The following is an 11412-nucleotide window of genomic DNA, read 5'->3' on the forward strand; positions in this document are numbered from 1 at the left end:
GCCTTATAAAGAAACATCATTGAAGATAATGATGCCTCTCTTTCCCCCCACTGACAGCACTGATAGCTCTCTCCCGTTTCTTTTTGGGGAATTTGGAAGCATGTGGGAAGCTTTCGTGGGCATTTCCTACGCAGGACAGTTCAGTGCCTGAATTTTACTGAAGTTTCACTTCCTTGGAGTGTCATTATTTCAATATTTCATAATTTCGATATTACAGTAATATAAAATAAAAAAAATAAAAAAAACAGTTAAAAAGGAAGTTTCGCGAGTCCGTTCTGAGGATGGATTCACCCCAAAATGATTTTTCAAACTACCAGATTTGATTCAGAAACAGCATAATCAATAAATCCAATGCTATGAAGTCAAAAACAGTCTTTTGCAGACTACGGAGCACTTGCAAGTTGAATCAGCCAATAGGAACTCTTGGAACGGCCGGAGAGACAGGAAGGGGGGTGGTTTTTAAAAAAACCACGTAAATTGTGCATTGGCCCGTTCACGGCCACCGTGAAACTCCTGTTGAAAACCTGTGTCAGGTCCTGTGGCGCCCCCTGGCGGGATTGGTGGCGGCGCGGGGGGGGCTCCTTCGGCGGGTCCGTCCTGCAAGCGTCGGGGCGCCAAGGCTAGGCCCAGGGCCGGAGGGTCCTTCCCAGGTGGTCTCAGAAATGGGCGGCCCTTGTCTGCTCTGGGGATCCAGGCAGCACGTGGCTCCACCCAGCCGACTGCGCCTTAGCGTCAGGGCAGCCGGCTTCCTTCTCCTCCTCGACCATCCTGAGGAGCCTTCCTAAATACCCTTTCCCCCTCTAGCTCCACCCCCTATCCCAAGCGCTCCCACCCAGGGCCATTCCTACCACCTGGGCCAGGTGTGGCCACGCCCGCCGGCCCCACCCGGCCCCAGCCCATTGGTGGGCTCCGTGAGGGTTTCCCGCCCCCTTCCCTCGGCTGCCCTCTCCCTCCCTGATGGACAGCTGGCGGGGCCTTTCCCGGCCCGGCATGGCCGGGCCCGCCTCTGTCCCGGCGTTCCGCTGGGCGCCGTCGGCTCCCTCCCTCTCCCCGCTCCATTGGGGTGGGAGCGTGCTCTGGCCGGCCGAGAGCGCCTGCGTCAGCGCTCGCCTGCTCGGCCCGGCCGGGCGCAACCCGCCTCCGGCCTTTTCCCCGCGCCGGCTTGCAGGCCGCCGCCGGAGTCGCCGCGGCGCCGCGGGGGCCGTTGGCGGCCGGACCGAGGGGCCCGCGAGCAGCGCGGCGGCGGGCGGTGCCTCGGGAGGGCGAGGGCCGCTCCGTTCGCCGCCCCGCCGGGCCCCCGAGGCCGGCGGCGCCCGACCCGGAGCTCCGGTCTGCGGCGCGGCGGCGGCGGCGGCGGTCGGCGCCTCGGGCGAGTGCGAACCCCACCACCCGCCGCCCCCCGGAGTCTCCTCGGCTGCCCCCTCCCCGCGCCCTCCTCGACCCCCCGGTAGGTGGCCGGGCGTGGAAGTGGCTGCCGCGGGGGGGTGGGGGTCTGCGGAGTCCGAGGCCCCCGAGCCGGGTCTCGGACACACCCCCCCCTTTTCAGGACGTCGGGCTGGCCCTCGTCGGTGAACATTCGGGACAGGAAGTCGGCGTTGGCGTGCAGCTTCCCTGGACGGTGCCGGATCGAAAAGCTGAAAGGGAGGAGGGACAGGTACCATCGTAAGACCCTGGCGTTGTGGTCCTTCAGCCGGGACATCCAGACAAGGGGCGCGTGGTCCGTCACTAGGGTGAAGGGGTTGTTAACAAGGTAATACTGCAAGGCCCCAATGGCCCACTTAACGGCGAGGGCTTCCTTCTCGATGACAGCGTAGTTGCGCTCGGCTGGCTGGAGTTTGCGGCTGATGAACAGGACCGGATGCTCCTGTCCGTCCCACTCTTGTGACAGGACCGCCCCCAGTCCGGCGTCCGAGGCATCCGTTTGGAGGACGAAGGGTCTGTCAAAGTCGGGATTGCGGAGCACCGGGGACCCAGACAAGGCTGTCTTGAGATCTGCGAAAGCTTCTTGCCTCTTCGGGGTCCACTGGATCTGGTTGGGCTGGTCCTTCCGGAGGCAGTCTGTCAGGGGGCTGGCTCGGCTGGCGTACCCGGCGCTGAACTTGCTGTAATAGCCCACCAGCCCCAGGAACCCCCGCAACTGCTTCTTGGTCCTTGGCGGCGGGCAGGCTTCCAGTGTGGCCACCTTGTCTGGGAGGGGCCGCAGTTGCCCTCGGCCAACCATGAAGCCGAGGTACTTCAGTTCCTGGAAACCCAGGCGGCTCTTGGCGGGGTTGGCCCTTAACCCCGCGCCTCGGAGGGCCTGCAGCACCTGCCGGAGGTGGCGAAGGTGTGACGTCCAGTCGGGGCTGTAGACGAGGATGTCGTCTATGTACGCCGTAGCGAACCCCTGGCACTGCGCGAGGGCCCGGTCGACCAGCCGTTGGAACGTTGCGGCTGCTCCGTGCAGACCAAAGGGCATGACGCGGAACTCGAACATCCCTTGCGGCGTGGCGAAGGCCGTCTTCTCCTGGTCCCCGGGGGCCATCGGGACTTGCCAGTACCCCTTGGTCAAGTCCAGAGCCGAGAGATAGCGGGCGGCTCCCAGCTGGTCAATGAGCACGTCGGCCCGGGGCATTGGGTACGCGTCAAACTTCGCGACTTTGTTCACCTCCCGATAGTCTACGCAAAAGCGTACGGAGCCGTCCGGCTTTGGGACCAGCACGATGGGGCTTCGCCACTCGCTGTGGGACGGCTGGATCACCCCTAGCCTCAGCATCTCCTTCACCTCTTGGTCCACGACTTCCCACTGTTTCCGGGGCAGGGGCCTCCAAGTTGTCCGCGCTACCTGGCCCGGGGCGGTGGGGATGGCGTGTTCGATCAGCCCCGTGCGTCCCGGCCGAGTGGAGAAGCAGCCGGGCTGACTAGCCAGCAGGTCGCGCAGCTGCTGACGCTGTTGGGGTTCCAGAGCTTCATCGAGCCGAGGCGTGGTCTCTTCCGGCCTACGATCGGTCCAGGGGAGGTCGCCGGCGGGTGGGTCGAAGGGGTCATCGGCCAGCTGGCATTCTCTCTGCGGGCGGTCCCGCCATTCCTTCAGGTCATTGACGTGCAGGCGTTTGACCTGGCGGGGGGTCGGGCCACACTGGACCTCATAGGACTGGGGCCCAAGCGTCCTCTTGATGACGAAGGGGCCTTGCCACGGGTCACCTGGGTGGTGGGGCCCGAACACACGGCGACTGACTAGGACCCGGTCCCCTTCTTGGAAGGTCCTTAACCGGGTGCCCCTGTCGTATCGGGTTTTCTGCGCCACTCGGGCCCTCTCCAGGTTTTGGCCGGCCAGGGTTCGGGCTGTCTCCAGTCGCTCCCGCAAGTCCCAGACGTATTCAGAGGCGGGTTGCCCCGGCCGGGGTGATGGGGTGTCCCTCAGTCCTTCCATCACCCCCAGGATTCCCCGAGGGTTGCGCCCATACAGCAACTCGAAGGGCGTGTAACCAGTAGACGCCTGGGGGGATTCCCGGACGGCGAATAGGAGCGGGTCGACAAAGAGGTCCCATTGGGCCGGGCGGTCGTGAGCTAGTCGTCGCAGCATCTGCTTGAGGGTCTGGTTGAACCGTTCAACCAAGCCATCGGTCTGGGGGTGGTATATTGACGTAAAGATCTGCCGCACCCCCATCGTGCGGCACAGTTGGCGGGTGACGGAGGCCGTAAACGGGGTGTCGCAGTCGGTGATTAGTTCCCGAGGTATGCCCACCTGGGCAAAGAACCGCACCAGGGTCCGGGCCACCCCGGGCGCTTGCATGGTCCTGAGGGGAACCGCTTCGGGGTACCGGGTGGCATAGTCGACCAGGACAAGCAGGAACCGGCACCCCCTGGCAGTCCGGGGCAGGGGACCCACGAAGTCCATGGCCACTCTTTCGAAGGGGACGTGGATTACCGGCAAGGGGGACAGCGGGGCCCGTGGTGGAGGACGGCTGGAGGTCCGTTGGCAGACGTCACAGGTCCGGCAATGGTCTTTCACGTCCTGGGCCACCGACGGCCAGAAGAAACGAGTTAGCACCCGGGCCAGGGTGTTGCTGGCTCCCTGATGGCCGGCCCAGCTATGGTCGTGGGCGTGGGTCAGGACCGTCGGCCGATACCTCTGAGGGACCAGGAGCTGCCGGACCTCGCTACCCCTTGTTGTCGTGACGCGGAACCACACGCCCCCGTCCTGGATGATCCGGGGGACTCGCCCCGCCCGTCTCGCATCCCTCACCACCCCTTCACTCACCGCGACCGTATCACGGAGGCCTCCGAGGGAGGGGTCATCCGCCTGGTGGGCGACGAACTCCGGGTCTGTTGCCCAATCCTGCGGCGGAGGGGCTTGTCCCGGCTGAGTGGTGTCGTCCCCGGCCGTAGCTTCCAACGGCAAGGCCTGTTCGGGGCCTCGGGCGGCTTGGAGGTGCAGGTGGAAGCTCGGGGTGTCGCATCCCAGCAGGATGGGGTAAGGTAGGGCCGGCACCCGGGCCAGCTCCACCTCCCAGGTCTGGCCGCGGCACGTCAGGGGGACCCTCACCACCGGGTACGTCTCTGAGTGGCCGTGGAGGCAGGCGACCGCCGTCGAGCGCAGCACCGGCAGGTTTGGGGGCAGCAGGCAAGTACGTATCATAGAAACGGAACTGCCGCTATCCAGAAAGGCGGAGAGGCGACGGCCGGCCACCTCGACCATCAGCAGCAGCGGGGGCGGTCGTGGGGGACGGGACATCGCCGGGTACGATCCTTCCCAGCCGGCGTCGCACTCCATCAGGGGGCAGTCCCGGATAAAATGCCCCCTCTGGCCACACTTGAAGCAAGGCCCCTTCTCTTCGGGTTCCCGTCCCATGCGGGGCCCTACCTCCGGTCCCGGGGTCAGCGCTGGCCTGTTCCAGCCCCCTTCCCGGCCTATCCCGGGGGGAGGGGGTCGGGGCAGCCCACCCCTCGAGCCCGGCCCCTCTCGGTTCCCAGATCTGGCGCGTCCCGAGCGGGAGGTTTCTTGGGGCCGTGGTGAGGGTCCGCTGGCCCGTCCGTTCGATCCGGGGTCTCGGGCTGTCTCTCGCGGGTCTGCCGCTGCAGCGAAATTTTCGAGGAGGGCTGTGGCTTCCTTCAGGCTCCCCGGGCGGCTGCACGCCACCCAATGCCGTGCCTTTGGGGGGAGGATGTTGAGAAGCTGCTCCAGGATAACCTGGTCCACGATCCTCTTCTCCCCTTCCGTGCCCGGTCGCAGCCAGCGGTAGGCGGTGTCACGGAGGGCATTGACCAGGGCTCGGGGCCGTTCGACCTTCTTATAGGTGATGGCCCGGAATCGCTGCCTGTAGGAGTCCGGAGTCACCTCGTACCGGTCGAGAATGGCGGCTTTCAGGCACGCGTAGTCTGCACTCTCCTCCTTTGGCAGGGCCTTCAAAGCTGCCTGGGCTTCCCCCGTCAGGTAGGGTCCGATGATAAACGCCCATTGACCTCGGGGCCACTGGGCGGCCTCCGCCGTTCGCTTGAACGCCTCCAGATAGGCGTCGATCTCGTCGTTTTCACCCAGCTTGGTCAGCTGAAAGGGGGCCCCCCGCCCAAGTCCTGGGGCGGGTCCCACCGGTCCAGCCCCAAGGGCCTGGGCGAGGACGCAGAGGAGGGTGGCCTGCGCCTCTTGTTGCTGTGCGGTCAAGTCACGGAGGAGTCGCACTTGCTGCTCGGCCATCCACTGGCCCAGCTGGCCAAGGTCTGGCGCGGATGGGGCTGTGGGCTGGCCGGCCCCGCCCGTTGCTCCGGCGGCGGCCTGGTCCATCGTCGGGCCGGGCTCTGGTGCTGGGGTGTAGCCGGGTGGCGGGGTGGAGGGACGAAAGGTCGCGGGGCGCAGGTAGGCTCGGGTTCCCGTCCAGCCGGGCGGGGTTGGGAGGTGCGGCCGCGGGCGCCTCACGGCAGGATCTGCGATGCCTGCATTCTCCACCACAATGTCAGGTCCTGTGGCGCCCCCTGGCGGGATTGGTGGCGGCGCGGGGGGGGGCTCCTTCGGCGGGTCCGTCCTGCAAGCGTCGGGGCGCCAAGGCTAGGCCCAGGGCCGGAGGGTCCTTCCCAGGTGGTCTCAGAAATGGGCGGCCCTTGTCTGCTCTGGGGATCCAGGCAGCACGTGGCTCCACCCAGCCGACTGCGCCTTAGCGTCAGGGCAGCCGGCTTCCTTCTCCTCCTCGACCATCCTGAGGAGCCTTCCTAAATACCCTTTCCCCCTCTAGCTCCACCCCCTATCCCAAGCGCTCCCACCCAGGGCCATTCCTACCACCTGGGCCAGGTGTGGCCACGCCCGCCGGCCCCACCCGGCCCCAGCCCATTGGTGGGCTCCGTGAGGGTTTCCCGCCCCCTTCCCTCGGCTGCCCTCTCCCTCCCTGATGGACAGCTGGCGGGGCCTTTCCCGGCCCGGCATGGCCGGGCCCGCCTCTGTCCCGGCGTTCCGCTGGGCGCCGTCGGCTCCCTCCCTCTCCCCGCTCCATTGGGGTGGGAGCGTGCTCTGGCCGGCCGAGAGTGCCTGTTCCAGCCCCCTTCCCGGCCTATCCCGGGGGGAGGGGGTCGGGGCAGCCCACCCCTCGAGCCCGGCCCCTCTCGGTTCCCAGATCTGGCGCGTCCCGAGCGGGAGGTTTCTTGGGGCCGTGGTGAGGGTCCGCTGGCCCGTCCGTTCGATCCGGGGTCTCGGGCTGTCTCTCGCGGGTCTGCCGCTGCAGCGAAATTTTCGAGGAGGGCTGTGGCTTCCTTCAGGCTCCCCGGGCGGCTGCACGCCACCCAATGCCGTGCCTTTGGGGGGAGGATGTTGAGAAGCTGCTCCAGGATAACCTGGTCCACGATCCTCTTCTCCCCTTCCGTGCCCGGTCGCAGCCAGCGGTAGGCGGTGTCACGGAGGGCATTGACCAGGGCTCGGGGCCGTTCGACCTTCTTATAGGTGATGGCCCGGAATCGCTGCCTGTAGGAGTCCGGAGTCACCTCGTACCGGTCGAGAATGGCGGCTTTCAGGCACGCGTAGTCTGCACTCTCCTCCTTTGGCAGGGCCTTCAAAGCTGCCTGGGCTTCCCCCGTCAGGTAGGGTCCGATGATAAACGCCCATTGACCTCGGGGCCACTGGGCGGCCTCCGCCGTTCGCTCGAACGCCTCCAGATAGGCGTCGATCTCGTCGTTTTCACCCAGCTTGGTCAGCTGAAAGGGGGCCCCCCGCCCAAGTCCTGGGGCGGGTCCCACCGGTCCAGCCCCAAGGGCCTGGGCGAGGACGCAGAGGAGGGTGGCCTGCGCCTCTTGTTGCTGTGCGGTCAAGTCACGGAGGAGTCGCACTTGCTGCTCGGCCATCCACTGGCCCAGCTGGCCAAGGTCTGGCGCGGATGGGGCTGTGGGCTGGCCGGCCCCGCCCGTTGCTCCGGCGGCGGCCTGGTCCATCGTCGGGCCGGGCTCTGGTGCTGGGGTGTAGCCGGGCGGCGGGGTGGAGGGACGAAAGGTCGCGGGGCGCAGGTAGGCTCGGGTTCCCGTCCAGCCGGGCGGGGTTGGGAGGTGCGGCCGCGGGCGCCTCACGGCAGGATCTGCGATGCCTGCATTCTCCACCACAATGTCAGGTCCTGTGGCGCCCCCTGGCGGGATTGGTGGCGGCGCGGGGGGGGGGCTCCTTCGGCGGGTCCGTCCTGCAAGCGTCGGGGCGCCAAGGCTAGGCCCAGGGCCGGAGGGTCCTTCCCAGGTGGTCTCAGAAATGGGCGGCCCTTGTCTGCTCTGGGGATCCAGGCAGCACGTGGCTCCACCCAGCCGACTGCGCCTTAGCGTCAGGGCAGCCGGCTTCCTTCTCCTCCTCGACCATCCTGAGGAGCCTTCCTAAATACCCTTTCCCCCTCTAGCTCCACCCCCTATCCCAAGCGCTCCCACCCAGGGCCATTCCTACCACCTGGGCCAGGTGTGGCCACGCCCGCCGGCCCCACCTGGCCCCAGCCCATTGGTGGGCTCCGTGAGGGTTTCCCGCCCCCTTCCCTCGGCTGCCCTCTCCCTCCCTGATGGACAGCTGGCGGGGCCTTTCCCGGCCCGGCATGGCCGGGCCCGCCTCTGTCCCGGCGTTCCGCTGGGCGCCGTCGGCTCCCTCCCTCTCCCCGCTCCATTGGGGTGGGAGCGTGCTCTGGCCGGCCGAGAGCGCCTGCGTCAGCGCTCGCCTGCTCGGCCCGGCCGGGCGCAACCCGCCTCCGGCCTTTTCCGCGCGCCGGCTTGCAGGCCGCCGCCAGAGTCGCCGCGGCGCCGCGGGGGCCGTTGGCGGCCGGACCGAGGGGCCCGCGAGCAGCGCGGCGGCGGGCGGTGCCTCGGGAGGGTGAGGGCCGCTCCGTTCGCCGGCGGCGCGGCGGCGGTCGGCGCCTCGGGCGAGTGCGAACCCCACCACCCCACCACCCGCCTCCCCCTGGAGTCTCCTCGGCTGCCCCCTCCCCGCGCCCTCCTCGACCCCCCGGTAGGTGGCCGGGCGTGGAAGTGGCTGCCGCGGGGGGGTGGGGGTCTGCGGAGTCCGAGGCCCCCGAGCCGGGTCTCGGACAACCTGTGACCACATATTTGGGAGAAATGCGAATGAAATGCGTCTGTTTAATGAGGTAATGTGACCGGCACTCGGGATTGCGTGGGGAATGTGGGGAACATGCGACTTAGAATGAGTAATGTGGATTTGACCGAAGTCTGTTCCACTGAAGAACTGCATTGTCAGGAAGTTCTCCCTAATGTTTAGCCAAAACTCTTTTGATTTAATGTCAGCCCATTGGTTCTTGTTTGACCTTCTGGGGCAACGGAACACAACTCCACACCGTTCTCTATATAACAGCCCAAGTACTTGAAGATGGTTATCATATCACCTCTCAGATGTCTCCTCTCCAGACTAAACATACTGAGCTCTTTCAACCTTTCCTCATAGGACTTGGTCTCAACCCTCCACCATCTTCGTTGCCTTCCTCTGGACATGTTCTAGCCTGTCTATATCCTTCTTAAATTGTGGTGCCCAAAACTGAACACAATACTCTAGGTGAGGTCTAACCAGAGCAGAGTAGAGCGATACCATCACTTCTTGTAGTCTGGACACTATGCTTCTGTTGCTACAGCCCAAAATCTTATTTGCCTTTTTAGGTACCAAATCACACTGCTCACTCGTGTTCAGTGTATGGTCTACTAAGATCCTTAGATCCTTCTCGCACAGACTACTGCCAAGACAAGTCTCCTCCATCCTATAATTATACATTTGATTTTTCCTACCTAAATGCAGAACGTTACATTTATCTCTGTTGAAATTCATTTTATTTGTTTTAGCCCAGTTTTCCAGCCTTTCAAGATCATCCTGTATTCATACTTGTCTTCTACCATATTTGCTACCTCTTCCAATTTAGTATCATCTGCAAATTTAATAAGCATTCCCTCTATTCTTTCATCCAAATCATTTATAAAAATGTTGAACAGAACACTTCCCAGGACTGATCCCTGAGCACTCCACTTGTCACTCTTCTCCAAGAGGATGAGGAACAATGAACAAGCACTCTTTGGGTGCAATCGGTCAACCTGACCTACAAGTAAAAGAGAAAATTACAGTCTGACTCAGTTTAGAGAGTTTCATGGGAATCAAAGCAGGTTTGGGTCTGGTCAAACGGAATGATGTGAACTACAACTATGCCATGCTGAATTCCATGATGGAAGAAAGTAAAGTTTTAAATGCAATTAAATAGATAGATAAATGCTAGTGCCTGTGACATCAATAGAACTAAATAATTCCTTTCCTTCTCCTTCCCTGGAGAAACTTTAAAAAAATGATTATTAAAGACTTTTTTGCAAAATGAAGGATCTACATGGATGAACATTTGTCCCCCAGTGTAATCAACAGGGCGATCAATGGTCCTTGCTTGCTATGTGCTATTTCATTTCAAGTTTATTTTTATTATTTTTAAAAACAATCTCCTTTTAAACACTATCCTTTTCTAAACAAGGATCCCACTCTCTTGCATACCAGAGTGGAAAAAGAGCTCTGGAGATGTTATGCCTGTAAACAGCCAAAGAGTTTATTATTTGTTTACAATCATTGGTGTTGCTGAAATTCATGGAGAGGGGATGTATACCAACGCCCCCCTGACTGGCTAACAGGAACCAATGAGAGATGATCACAAGGCCTCCGCGTGGCCAAGGTTGTGAGCCAGCACTTATGTAGGTCATGGCAATGCCTTGTCTATCGTAGGTCAATAGAGATCAAGTGAATTTTTACCTACACCACAACCAGTTCTTTGCAAGTACTGGTCAACTATGGAAAACTCTTCACAGTGGTGCACACTGAAATTATTTTCCAGTAGACATGTGCCTGAACATAAATAAATTGCCCAGAGTGTTGACCTCAACTGGCACTTCCACAAAAACCTGTGGGCTGGAGAATCCTTTCACATCTACAGTCATGTGTTCCTGGAGTAAGGATGATCTCGCTTGGCAGAGAGATGTCAGTTTGGCTGCAGAATTCATCACACACTCATGTCCATGGGGAGAATATAACACCCTCCTGCTATTATAACCTGCTACATTTTTTCCCTGGCAGGGCTGCTGCACACTTAAGAGTTCTGCAGCTACATGGAAGGCAGAAATGCAACAGGTACAGCTCTTCCTAACAAAGAAATGGGAAAGGTTCACCTGCTGACCATCTGCAAAGAAATACTGTCAAAAAAACAAATGGTCATTGTATTATAACAGAGAAAGAGTCTCTAGGGTGGACAAATGCGCAGATAAAATTCTGGGGATAAAATCATTCCTGAGGATCCTTTTAGTGACAGAAACTCCTATATTGATGGTTGTTGCGGAACTCCTATATTGAGTTCTTACAGCCAATAGATGGCAAGGTTATATTATGGTAAGGCACTTGGCATTTAAAAATTATGCAGGGCAGATATCTGAAGAAGGGAGCTTTGACTCTGGAAAGCTTACACCCTAAAAATCTCGTTGGTTTCTAAGGTGCCACTGGACTCAAATCCTGCTGTTCTACTGCAGAACAACACACCTATCTACCTTAAAGGAAACTACCAGTTAGTCAAACACCTATATAGAGTTTAGGGGATCGTAGCCAGAAAAACTGTAAAAAAAAAATTATTTATTTATTTAGGAAAACAAAAACAAAATGAATTTAAAGATATGAGAAGAGTGTGAGGAAGCCATCTTTCAATCCTATTAGGGTGTTTATAGATATCAGGCACATACTTGACTCAATAGTCCCCCTCAGTAAACTGACAGATTTCATTCCCATGGAGATGCTTCCTGAGAACAGATGAAGGAGTAGCCCTTTTGTGCTATAACGTTTCCTGGTGAGTGAAAAGCAGAAATGCTGTATTTAGTGACTCCCCTTCATCTTTCACTCTAGTATTAAAGGAGACAGGCCTACAGTGCAATCCTAAGAAGAGTTACTCCAGTCTAAGCCCATTGATTTCA

Source organism: Eublepharis macularius, chromosome 1 (assembly GCF_028583425.1).
Source record: "Eublepharis macularius isolate TG4126 chromosome 1, MPM_Emac_v1.0, whole genome shotgun sequence".
In the NCBI taxonomy this organism is placed as follows: Eukaryota; Metazoa; Chordata; class Lepidosauria; order Squamata; family Eublepharidae; genus Eublepharis; species Eublepharis macularius.